The sequence below is a fragment of the Manacus candei genome, unplaced genomic scaffold (assembly GCF_025592945.1).
Source record: "Manacus candei isolate 608988 ecotype Guabito, Panama unplaced genomic scaffold, ASM2559294v1 h1tg000049l, whole genome shotgun sequence".
NCBI lineage: Eukaryota > Metazoa > Chordata > Aves > Passeriformes > Pipridae > Manacus > Manacus candei.
This window is the reverse complement of record NW_026138097.1, coordinates 25,108,027-25,120,399: the sequence shown is the minus strand read 5'-3', so window position 1 is coordinate 25,120,399 and position 12,373 is coordinate 25,108,027.

The window sequence follows — 12,373 nt, the reverse complement described above, 5'->3', positions numbered from 1 at the left end:
CTACCACCCTGCACTCCCTCCCCATTCCATGCAGACACAGACAGCTTATGGAATAAAAAATAAAATCTTTTAATTGATAACCAGAAAAATATGATCTGTCCCTCCCCCTGGGACAGATCCCCAAACGATCTATCCCTCCCCCTGGGACAGATCCCCAAACGATCTGTCCCGCCCCCTGGGACAGATCCCCAAACGATCTGTCCCTCCCCCTGGGACAGATCCCCAAACGATCTGTCCCTCCCCCTGGGACAGATCCCCAAACGATCTGTCCCTCCCCCTGGGACAGATCCCCAAACGATCTGTCCCTCAACAACCTCCTGCCCCAGTCCTGGCTGCGGAAGCCTTGCACTTGCTCCCAGTGCTTGGCCCAGAGCCCCTCTTCCTCTTCCTGCCCCGCCTTTGCAGAGCGATGTTGTTGCGTGGTGACACGCTGCTCTGAGGCGGTGGCAGGTCCGTGCCCGCACCCTGCTGAGGGTCCTGAGGCTTGGTGCCGCCCGTGTTGCAGTGTCCCGTGCTCAGGACGGCTCTGGAAGACTTGGGGACACTGCGGTCAGTGGACGGCATCTTCTTGGGCGGGCAGAGCGAGGCGTTCTTGGGCTGGGGGCTGGTGCCACTGGGGCCAGCATGGGCCGTGGGCATGGGGATGCTGCTGCGATCATCCCGGCTGGTGCCCACGGCTCCCTGGGAGCAATGCAAGTGGCTCCGAGTCCTTTTCGGCGGGACCTTGTGACGCAACCCAGTGTCGCTGGCTGGAGTCACCCCATGAACCCCGATGGCTTGGCCGTGGAGTGGGCCTGGGTGGCTGGCAGTGCTGTGACTGGGCAGAGAGATGTCAGCCCTCGGGAAGGTGTCCTCATCCATGGGGACATCGCTGCTCAGTGAGATGTCACAGCTCGCAACGTGATCACTGCCTGAGGGCGAGCCACCATCCATGGGGTCGTCAGTGGCCAGCGAGAGGTCACGGCCTGACGGGCTGTCCTCGTCCATGGTGACGTCACTGGCCAAGGAGAGGTCACGGCCTGACGGGCTGTCCTCGTCCATGGTGACGTCACTGGCCAAGGAGAGGTCACGGCCTGACGGGCTGTCCTCGTCCATGGTGACGTCGCTGGCCAAGGAGAGGTCACGGCCTGACGGGCTGTCCTCGTCCATGGTGACGTCGCTGGCCAGTGAGAGGTCGCAGCCTGACGGGCTGTCGTCATCCATGGGGACATCACTGCCCAGACTGATGTCAAGAGCTGGGGTGGTGTCCAAATCCATGGGGACGCTGGTGTCTGGAGGGCTGCCACGGCCCAGGGGTGTCCCTGAGGTGTTGGCTGATCTGGTAGGGCCGTGTTGGGTGTCCCGCACTGAGGGGACTGGGGCCAGGGGCTTCCTGCAGCCCCGGGCCCCCCCCAGGGCATTGCCTGATGGAGGAGCAATGCCATGGCTGCTTGCCAAGGGGGCTGGTGGAGGCAGCTGAGTCCGTGTCCCTGCGGAGCAGAAGATATGGGTGGGGCTTGGAGCAGTCACTGCTCAGAGCCATTGGCACAGGGGAGAAGGGAGATGGGGGGGCTCGGGGCTGGGAGAGTCTCCTGGGGCACCCGCGGAGCCGGTCCCGAACACAGGCATCCCCCTGCTCTGAGCGGGAGCTTGTGTGAGGGACCATCCCTGCGGGGTGAGCTGCCGTGCCACGGCCATGGGGTTGCACAGGGGACGGCAAAATGGCAGAGATGGCCCCAAGATCCTGGGAAAATATCTCTAAAAGCTCTTGCTTGAACAGAGTTGGGCCAGGCAATGCCAGATCTGCTCGCTGTGCCGTGCTGAGCCAAGGTGCCCCAGCTGGCAGGAGGACAGGGGTGCTGTGGCTGCCGGAGGTGCCGGCAGGGCTGGAGGAGTCAGGGCAGGCCTGGGGGTTGGAGGGGCTGGGGGGCAGGGAATGCCGAGGGGCCAAGGCAGATGGGACTGCCATACCTGCTGCTGGGGCAGAGGGAGCTGGCAAGGGCTGCTGCTTCTGGCCAGGCTGTTGGCCGAGGTTGGCTGATCCTGCGAGAAAGGGCAAATGCTGGAGGTCACATGCCAGTCGGGGGGTGTCGGGCGCTCAGAGGACTGAGGAGGAGGAGGGCAAGGGGCAGGGGAGCAAGGGCTGTGAATGTCCCCGCCGTGCGTCCGGGGGCTTTCGGGCTCAGGGTCTGTCCTCACCTGTGGGGCAGGAGGTTCCGCGAGAGAAGAATGGCTGCAGGAGCTGGGCTATGGCTGAGCTCCAGCTCACACAACGCTGCCACAGAGCTGACAGAGCCATGGTCAGTCAGCTTCGGCGGCCGCTCCGGTCTGTTGACTGGACCCGGGTCTGGACGCTCCTCTTGGAGCGTCTCCAGGGACGGAATGTTGGGGCTCCCATTGTTGTGTCATAGAGACAGCAACAGTGTCATAGAGGCAGCAACAATGTCATAGAGGCAGCAACAATGTCATAGAGGCAGAACAGCTTCCCTTGTTCTGCCCCACCCCCAACAGCTTTGCCAGCTCTTCATGGGGAGACAAAGGGTTAACCAAAGAGTTAGAATCACAGAATATCCCGAGCTGGAAGGGACCCACAAGGATGGTCCAGTCCAGCTCCTGGCCTTGCACAGGACAGCCCAGCAATCCCACCAAGTGCCCGAGAGCGTTGTCCAAACGCTCCTTGAGCTCTGGCAGCCTTGGGGCCAAGACCACTGCCCTGGGGAGCCTGTTCCAGTGGCCGACCACCCTGTGGGGGAAGAAGCTTTTCCTAATATCCAACCTAAGCCTCCCCCGACACAGCTCCAGCCGTTCCCTGGGGTCCTGTCCCTGGTCACACGGAGCAGAAATCGCTGCTGCCCCTTGGCAGGAAGCTGCAGCCCCCCATGAGATCTGAGCTCAGTCTCCTCCAGGCTGAACAAAGCCAGTGACCTCAGACCTCAAGCGCAAGGTCCTGCACCCGGCTCAGGGCTTGGCTGGTGCCAGCTGGCACAACATCAACTTCCAAATTTTCCAACACAACAGGGAGGACCAAGAAGGCTTGGATAGGAGAGACTATTTACAAGGGACTGCAGTGACAGAACAAGGGGGAATGGCTTCACACTGGCAGAGGGCAGGATTAGATGGGATTCTGGGAAAAAAATTCTTCCCCGTGAGAGTGGTGAGGCCCCACCCTCACGGGGGTGCTGTGGCTGCCCCATCCCTGGAAGTGTTCACGGCCGGGTTGGCCGGGGCTTGGAGCAACCTTGTCTAGATGAGCTTTAAGGTCCCTTCCAGCGCAAACTCTTCTAGGAGTCTTGAGAAACAGGGGGCAGCTGCAGAAAGCGGGAGGTAAATAAAAGCGTTGGCCATACGAAGTCAGGCTCTGGTTACCGAAGGTCATCACCTCATTCTGGGGACTAATCCCGTGACTTCTCAGCATTGGAAGTTACCATTGCTGGAAGCGATGCACGTTGACATAAAACCAAACAATGCAACCAAAAGTGCCTGGTGGAAGGATCCTGGAGCAAGCTCACCATCCTGGAGGCAAGGGTTGGGCAATTTCTCTGCCTCTGCCGTAAACCTGGCAGTTCTGGCCTTACACTGGAGAGTCTTTTTCTGCTCTCCGTTCCATGGGGAGACAAGCGTGGACAAGAAGAAGGGGGTTCTGTCAGGTGACGGTCAGAGGCACTTTAGGTGTGTGCTGTGATCCGTTGTGCTTGGAGATTGGGTCTAGAAAAGGGGGGTCTTCGGGAGTGCTCAGCATCTGTCTCCTGACGTGGAATCCGATGTTCAAAGCGGGCAAGGCTGTATCCAAGATAGGTTCTGCCCACTTGAGCCTCTGAACCTGTGGAGTTCTCCTGGCAGTTCTGGGCACAGTGACTGCCTGGATGTCGGCTGGCTGTTTAGGAGAAAATCTGGGCATTAAAAGAAACAGGGACAGAAGCAGATTGAAAACTGTGCAACTGTTGCAGAAAGTGAGGCTGGGCAGCAAAAGCCCAACCATAAAAATGAGGGTATTTCCCATTCCCTGGCATTGGCACAAGGGCAAAGGGAAACAAGGAGCTCGGCCCATCGAGAAAGACTAACTGGGCGGTGTTTTAGGAAGACAGGGTGTGCAGCAAATCAGGTTGTGGGGTTAGAACAGTGAGTGAGGGGAAAAAGGGCATCAGGCAAGGAGGAAGCAGATCCGTGAGGAGGCTCAAGTCAGCTCTCCTGAGGTGCGTGGTTCTGATCTTCCATGCTGCCCTGCTTCGTCCTCCCCCAGTCCTCAACTCCACCCTTAGGAAGAAGAAAGTGCGCTTGCAAAGTTTGTAGGGTAGTTGCAGTTCGCAGTAAGAAGCAGTAAGTTACTGGTGGTTCAATTGTTGGCTACCAAGTGGTGCCCTTTACCCAGAGACAGGGGCACCGATCAGCGGCAGAGAAGGTCTCAGGTGGCCACGTCCTCCGTTTTGAAGTGTGCTGTGGCCTCCATTTTGAAAAGCGCCAGTGACCTTCCCAGCCCCCTCCGAGGGACATAATGGGGGACACAGAGCAGGCGTGTTGGGAAGCCTGTAACCCCGGCGTATGTCAGCCAGTGGAGAAACGCTGGGGAGGGAGCAGCGCTCCGGGTAAAGGGGATAAAAGGGGGCTGCGACCTCCACTGAGCTGAGAGGCCTCACTGAGGTTTGTTCGGTGAACTCTCCCTTTCATTGGAATAAAAGCTTCTTCTTCGTAGTTAGCTCCTCTGTCTCCTGGTATTTATGTGTCTCCCAGTACCTGGACCTTCAGAAGACCACAGTGCCGTGGTCTCGACAGGCAAGGTTGTCCCTTACCTTCCCATCTCCAACAAGGCCTTTCCTGTGTGTTAGGATGAGGTGGAGCAGCACAGCATTCCTTGTGGCAGGCTCCACCGCCTGGGTCAGGAAGTTGTCAGCAATGCCTTCCAGGAGGCTCCTGGACTGTTTGTGCTTGGCTGCGTTGCCTCTCCAGCTGCTCTCAGGGTAGTTGAATGCCCCACGAGAGCCAGGGACTGTGACTTTGAGGCTGCTTCAAGCTGCCTGTAGAGCTCTCATCCCCATCCTGCTGCTGCTGCTCAGGAGGCCTGCGGTGTCCCCGCAGTGCCCTCAGCACCGTCCCCATTCCCAGCCTGCCCTTTGATCCCGACCCATCCAGTCCCGAGTGGCTCGCCGCCCACCCCCCGACAGAGCTCGATACATCCCAAGTGCTACCTCCCAGAGATCTACAGAGGTTGTCTCCCTGGACTTTTGTGAGGCCCTGCATATGGTTCCCAGCACGTTCTTCCCGCTCCCTTCCCGCCCCTGCCCAATGCAGCCCCGGGGCAGCCTGCAGGAGCTCTGTCTGGGGCTGCAGTGGGATGACTGGGGACATGCTGGGGTCAGTGGGAGCAGTGGGAGCAGCCTTCTAAAACCCCAGAGTGGGAGGACAGTGCCCAGGCTGTGCTCGGGGCTGCTTTCGGCGTGGGGCCATGTGCGTGAGTCCTGCACGGACCCCTCTGTTCTGGCTCCCATGCCAAAGGGCTGCTTCCCCAAGGGAAGGGGACCCTCCATGAATGCCTGCACCTCCGGCGCTGACTCAGGCCTGGAGTGCCCTTTGGGTGCCCTTGGAGCCCTTTGGGCCTTGGTGGACCTGCTTGGTGCCATTTCCTGCTACCACCCTGCACTCCCTCCCCATTCCATGCAGACACAGACAGCTTATGGAATAAAAAATAAAATCTTTTAATTGATAACCAGAAAAAAATGATCTGTCCCTCCCCCTGGGACAGATCCCCAAACGATCTATCCCTCCCCCTGGGACAGATCCCCAAACGATCTGTCCCGCCCCCTGGGACAGATCCCCAAACGATCTGTCCCTCCCCCTGGGACAGATCCCCAAACGATCTGTCCCTCCCCCTGGGACAGATCCCCAAACGATCTGTCCCTCCCTCTGGGACAGATCCCCAAACGATCTGTCCCTCCCCCTGGGACAGATCCCCAAACGATCTGTCCCTCAACAACCTCCTACCCCAGCCCTGGCTGCGGAAACCTTGCACTTGCTCCCAGTGCTTGGCCCAGAGCCCCTCTTCCTCTTCCTGCCCTGCCTTTGCAGAGCGATGTTGTTGCGTGGTGACACGCTGCTCTGAGGCGGTGGCAGGTCCGTGCCCGCACCCTGCTGAGGGTCCTGAGGCTTGGTGCCGCCCGTGTTGCAGTGTCCCGTGCTCAGGACGGCTCTGGAAGACTTGGGGACACTGCGGTCAGTGGACGGCATCTTCTTGGGCGGGCAGAGCGAGGCGTTCTTGGGCTGGGGGCTGGTGCCACTGGGGCCAGCATGGGCCGTGGGCATGGGGATGCTGCTGCGATCATCCCGGCTGGTGCCCACGGCTCCCTGGGAGCAATGCAAGTGGCTCCGAGTCCTTTTCGGCGGGACCTTGCGACGCAGCCCAGTGTCGCTGGCTGGAGTCACCCCATGGGCCCCGATGGCTTGGCCGTGGAGTGGGCCTGGGTGGCTGGCAGTGCTGTGACTGGGCAGAGAGATGTCAGCCCTCGGGAAGGTGTCCTCATCCATGGGGACATCGCTGCTCAGTGAGATGTCACAGCTCGCAACGTGATCACTGCCTGAGGGCGAGCCACCATCCATGGGGTCGTCAGTGGCCAGCGAGAGGTCACGGCCTGACGGGCTGTCCTCGTCCATGGTGACGTCACTGGCCAAGGAGAGGTCACGGCCTGACGGGCTGTCCTCGTCCATGGTGACGTCGCTGGCCAAGGAGAGGTCACGGCCTGACGGGCTGTCCTCGTCCATGGTGACGTCGCTGACCAGTGAGAGGTCGCAGCCTGACGGGCTGTCGTCATCCATGGGGACATCACTGCCCAGACTGATGTCAAGAGCTGGGGTGGTGTCCAAATCCATGGGGACGCTGGTGTCTGGAGGGCTGCCACGGCCCAGGGGTGTCCCTGAGGTGTTGGCTGATCTGGTAGGGCCGTGTTGGGTGTCCCGCACTGAGGGGACTGGGGCCAGGGGCTTCCTGCAGCCCCGGGCCCCCCCCAGGGCATTGCCTGATGGAGGAGCAATGCCATGGCTGCTTGCCAAGGGGGCTGGTGGAGGCAGCTGAGTCCGTGTCCCTGCGGAGCAGAAGATATGGGTGGGGCTTGGAGCAGTCACTGCTCAGAGCCATTGGCACAGGGGAGAAGGGAGATGGGGGGGCTCGGGGCTGGGAGAGTCTCCTGGGGCACCCGTGGAGCCGGTCCCGAACACAGGCATCCCCCTGCTCTGAGCGGGAGCTTGCGTGAGGGACCATCCCTGCGGGGTGAGCTGCCGTGCCACGGCCATGGGGTTGCACAGGGGATGGCAAAATGGCAGAGATGGCCCCAAGATCCTGGGAAAATATCTCTAAAAGCTCTTGCTTGAACAGAGTTGGGCCAGGCAATGCCAGATCTGCTCGCTGTGCCGTGCTGAGCCAAGGTGCCCCAGCTGGCAGGAGGACAGGGGTGCTGTGGCTGCCGGAGGTGCCGGCAGGGCTGGAGGAGTCAGGGCAGGCCTGGGGGTTGGAGGGGCTGGGGGGCAGGGAATGCCGAGGGGCCAAGGCAGATGGGACTGCCATACCTGCTGCTGGGGCAGAGGGAGCTGGCAAGGGCTGCTGCTTCTGGCCAGGCTGTTGGCCGAGGTTGGCTGATCCTGCGAGAAAGGGCAAATGCTGGAGGTCACATGCCAGTCGGGGGGTGTCGGGCGCTCAGAGGACTGAGGAGGAGGAGGGCAAGGGGCAGGGGAGCAAGGGCTGTGAATGTCCCCGCCGTGCGTCCGGGGGCTTTCGGGCTCAGGGTCTGTCCTCACCTGTGGGGCAGGAGGTTCCGCGAGAGAAGAATGGCTGCAGGAGCTGGGCTATGGCTGAGCTCCAGCTCACACAACGCTGCCACAGAGCTGACAGAGCCATGGTCAGTCAGCTTCGGCGGCCGCTCCGGTCTGTTGACTGGACCCGGGTCTGGACGCTCCTCTTGGAGCGTCTCCAGGGACGGAATGTTGGGGCTCCCATTGTTGTGTCATAGAGACAGCAACAGTGTCATAGAGGCAGCAACAATGTCATAGAGGCAGCAACAATGTCATAGAGGCAGAACAGCTTCCCTTGTTCTGCCCCACCCCCAACAGCTTTGCCAGCTCTTCATGGGGAGACAAAGGGTTAACCAAAGAGTTAGAATCACAGAATATCCCGAGCTGGAAGGGACCCACAAGGATGGTCCAGTCCAGCTCCTGGCCTTGCACAGGACAGCCCAGCAATCCCACCAAGTGCCCGAGAGCGTTGTCCAAACGCTCCTTGAGCTCTGGCAGCCTTGGGGCCAAGACCACTGCCCTGGGGAGCCTGTTCCAGTGGCCGACCACCCTGTGGGGGAAGAAGCTTTTCCTAATATCCAACCTAAGCCTCCCCCGACACAGCTCCAGCCGTTCCCTGGGGTCCTGTCCCTGGTCACACGGAGCAGAAATCGCTGCTGCCCCTTGGCAGGAAGCTGCAGCCCCCCATGAGATCTGAGCTCAGTCTCCTCCAGGCTGAACAAAGCCAGTGACCTCAGACCTCAAGCGCAAGGTCCTGCACCCGGCTCAGGGCTTGGCTGGTGCCAGCTGGCACAACATCAACTTCCAAATTTTTCAACACAACAGGGAGGACCAAGAAGGCTTGGATAGGAGAGACTATTTACAAGGGACTGCAGTGACAGAACAAGGGGGAATGGCTTCACACTGGCAGAGGGCAGGATTAGATGGGATTCTGGGAAAAAAATTCTTCCCCGTGAGAGTGGTGAGGCCCCACCCTCACGGGGGTGCTGTGGCTGCCCCATCCCTGGAAGTGTTCACGGCCGGGTTGGCTGGGGCTTGGAGCAACCTTGTCTAGATGAGCTTTAAGGTCCCTTCCAGCGCAAACTCTTCTAGGAGTCTTGAAAAGCAGGGGGCAGCTGCAGAAAGCGGGAGGTAAATAAAAGCGTTGGCCATACGAAGTCAGGCTCTGGTTACCGAAGGTCATCACCTCATTCTGGGGACTAATCCCGTGACTTCTCAGCATTGGAAGTTACCATTGCTGGAAGCGATGCACGTTGACATAAAACCAAACAATGCAACCAAAAGTGCCTGGTGGAAGGATCCTGGAGCAAGCTCACCATCCTGGAGGCAAGGGTTGGGCAATTTCTCTGCCTCTGCCGTAAACCTGGCAGTTCTGGCCTTACACTGGAGAGTCTTTTTCTGCTCTCCGTTCCATGGGGAGACAAGCGTGGACAAGAAGAAGGGGGTTCTGTCAGGTGACGGTCAGAGGCACTTTAGGTGTGTGTTGTGATCCGTTGTGCTTGGAGATTGGGTCTAGAAAAGGGGGGTCTTCGGGAGTGCTCAGCATCTGTCTCCTGACGTGGAATCCGATGTTCAAAGCGGGCAAGGCTGTATCCAAGATAGGTTCTGCCCACTTGAGCCTCTGAACCTGTGGAGTTCTCCTGGCAGTTCTGGGCACAGTGACTGCCTGGATGTCGGCTGGCTGTTTAGGAGAAAATCTGGGCATTAAAAGAAACAGGGACAGAACCAGATTGAAAACTGTGCAACTGTTGCAGAAAGTGAGGCTGGGCAGCAAAAGCCCAACCATAAAAATGAGGGTATTTCCCATTCCCTGGCATTGGCACAAGGGCAAAGGGAAACAAGGAGCTCGGCCCATCGAGAAAGACTAACTGGGCGGTGTTTTAGGAAGACAGGGTGTGCAGCAAATCAGGTTGTGGGGTTAGAGCAGTGAGTGAGGGGAAAAAGGGCATCAGGCAAGGAGGAAGCAGATCCGTGAGGAGGCTCAAGTCAGCTCTCCTGAGGTGCGTGGTTCTGATCTTCCATGCTGCCCTGCTTCGTCCTCCCCCAGTCCTCAACTCCACCCTTAGGAAGAAGAAAGTGCGCTTGCAAAGTTTGTAGGGTAGTTGCAGTTCGCAGTAAGAAGCAGTAAGTTACTGGTGGTTCAATTGTTGGCTACCAAGTGGTGCCCTTTACCCAGAGACAGGGGCACCGATCAGCGGCAGAGAAGGTCTCAGGTGGCCACGTCCTCCGTTTTGAAGTGTGCTGTGGCCTCCATTTTGAAAAGCGCCAGTGACCTTCCCAGCCCCCTCCGAGGGACATAATGGGGGACACAGAGCAGGCGTGTTGGGAAGCCTGTAACCCCGGCGTATGTCAGCCAGTGGAGAAACGCTGGGGAGGGAGCAGCGCTCCGGGTAAAGGGGATAAAAGGGGGCTGCGACCTCCACTGAGCTGAGAGGCCTCACTGAGGTTTGTTCGGTGAACTCTCCCTTTCATTGGAATAAAAGCTTCTTCTTCGTAGTTAGCTCCTCTGTCTCCTGGTATTTATGTGTCTCCCAGTACCTGGACCTTCAGAAGACCACAGTGCCGTGGTCTCGACAGGCAAGGTTGTCCCTTACCTTCCCATCTCCAACAAGGCCTTTCCTGTGTGTTAGGATGAGGTGGAGCAGCACAGCATTCCTTGTGGCAGGCTCCACCGCCTGGGTCAGGAAGTTGTCAGCAATGCCTTCCAGGAGGCTCCTGGACTGTTTGTGCTTGGCTGCGTTGCCTCTCCAGCTGCTCTCAGGGTAGTTGAATGCCCCACGAGAGCCAGGGACTGTGACTTTGAGGCTGCTTCAAGCTGCCTGTAGAGCTCTCATCCCCATCCTGCTGCTGCTGCTCAGGAGGCCCGCGGTGTCCCCGCAGTGCCCTCAGCAGTGTCCCCATTCCCAGCCTGCCCTTTGATCCCGACCCATCCAGTCCCGAGTGGCTCGCCGCCCACCCCCCGACAGAGCTCGATACATCCCAAGTGCTACCTCCCAGAGATCTACAGAGGTTGTCTCCCTGGACTTTTGTGAGGCCCTGCATATGGTTCCCAGCACGTTCTTCCCGCTCCCTTCCCGCCCCTGCCCAATGCAGCCCCGGGGCAGCCGGCAGGAGCTCTGTCTGGGGCTGCAGTGGGATGACTGGGGACATGCTGGGGTCAGTGGGAGCAGTGGGAGCAGCCTTCTAAAACCCCAGAGTGGGAGGACAGTGCCCAGGCTGTGCTCGGGGCTGCTTTCGGCGTGGGGCCATGTGCGTGAGTCCTGCACGGACCCCTCTGTTCTGGCTCCCATGCCAAAGGGCTGCTTCCCCAAGGGAAGGGGACCCTCCATGAATGCCTGCACCTCCGGCGCTGACTCAGGCCTGGAGTGCCCTTTGGGTGCCCTTGGAGCCCTTTGGGCCTTGGTGGACCTGCTTGGTGCCATTTCCTGCTACCACCCTGCACTCCCTCCCCATTCCATGCAGACACAGACAGCTTATGGAATAAAAAATAAAATCTTTTAATTGATAACCAGAAAAAAATGATCTGTCCCTCCCCCTGGGACAGATCCCCAAACGATCTGTCCCGCCCCCTGGGACAGATCCCCAAACGATCTGTCCCTCCCCCTGGGACAGATCCCCAAACGATCTGTCCCTCCCTCTGGGACAGATCCCCAAACGATCTGTCCCTCCCCCTGGGACAGATCCCCAAACGATCTGTCCCTCAACAACCTCCTACCCCAGCCCTGGCTGCGGAAGCCTTGCACTTGCTCCCAGTGCTTGGCCCAGAGCCCCTCTTCCTCTTCCTGCCCCGCCTTTGCAGAGCGATGTTGTTGCGTGGTGACACGCTGCTCTGAGGCGGTGGCAGGTCCGTGCCCGCACCCTGCTGAGGGTCCTGAGGCTTGGTGCCGCCCGTGTTGCAGTGTCCCGTGCTCAGGACGGCTCTGGAAGACTTGGGGACACTGCGGTCAGTGGACGGCATCTTCTTGGGCGGGCAGAGCGAGGCGTTCTTGGGCTGGGGGCTGGTGCCACTGGGGCCAGCATGGGCCGTGGGCATGGGGATGCTGCTGCGATCATCCCGGCTGGTGCCCACGGCTCCCTGGGAGCAATGCAAGTGGCTCCGAGTCCTTTTCGGCGGGACCTTGCGACGCAGCCCAGTGTCGCTGGCTGGAGTCACCCCATGGGCCCCGATGGCTTGGCCGTGGAGTGGGCCTGGGTGGCTGGCAGTGCTGTGACTGGGCAGAGAGATGTCAGCCCTCGGGAAGGTGTCCTCATCCATGGGGACATCGCTGCTCAGTGAGATGTCACAGCTCGCAACGTGATCACTGCCTGAGGGCGAGCCACCATCCATGGGGTCGTCAGTGGCCAGCGAGAGGTCACGGCCTGACGGGCTGTCCTCGTCCATGGTGACGTCACTGGCCAAGGAGAGGTCACGGCCTGACGGGCTGTCCTCGTCCATGGTGACGTCGCTGGCCAAGGAGAGGTCACGGCCTGACGGGCTGTCCTCGTCCATGGTGACGTCGCTGGCCAGTGAGAGGTCGCAGCCTGACGGGCTGTCGTCATCCATGGGGACATCACTGCCCAGACTGATGTCAAGAGCTGGGGTGGTGTCCAAATCCATGGGGACGCTGGTGTCTGGAGGGCT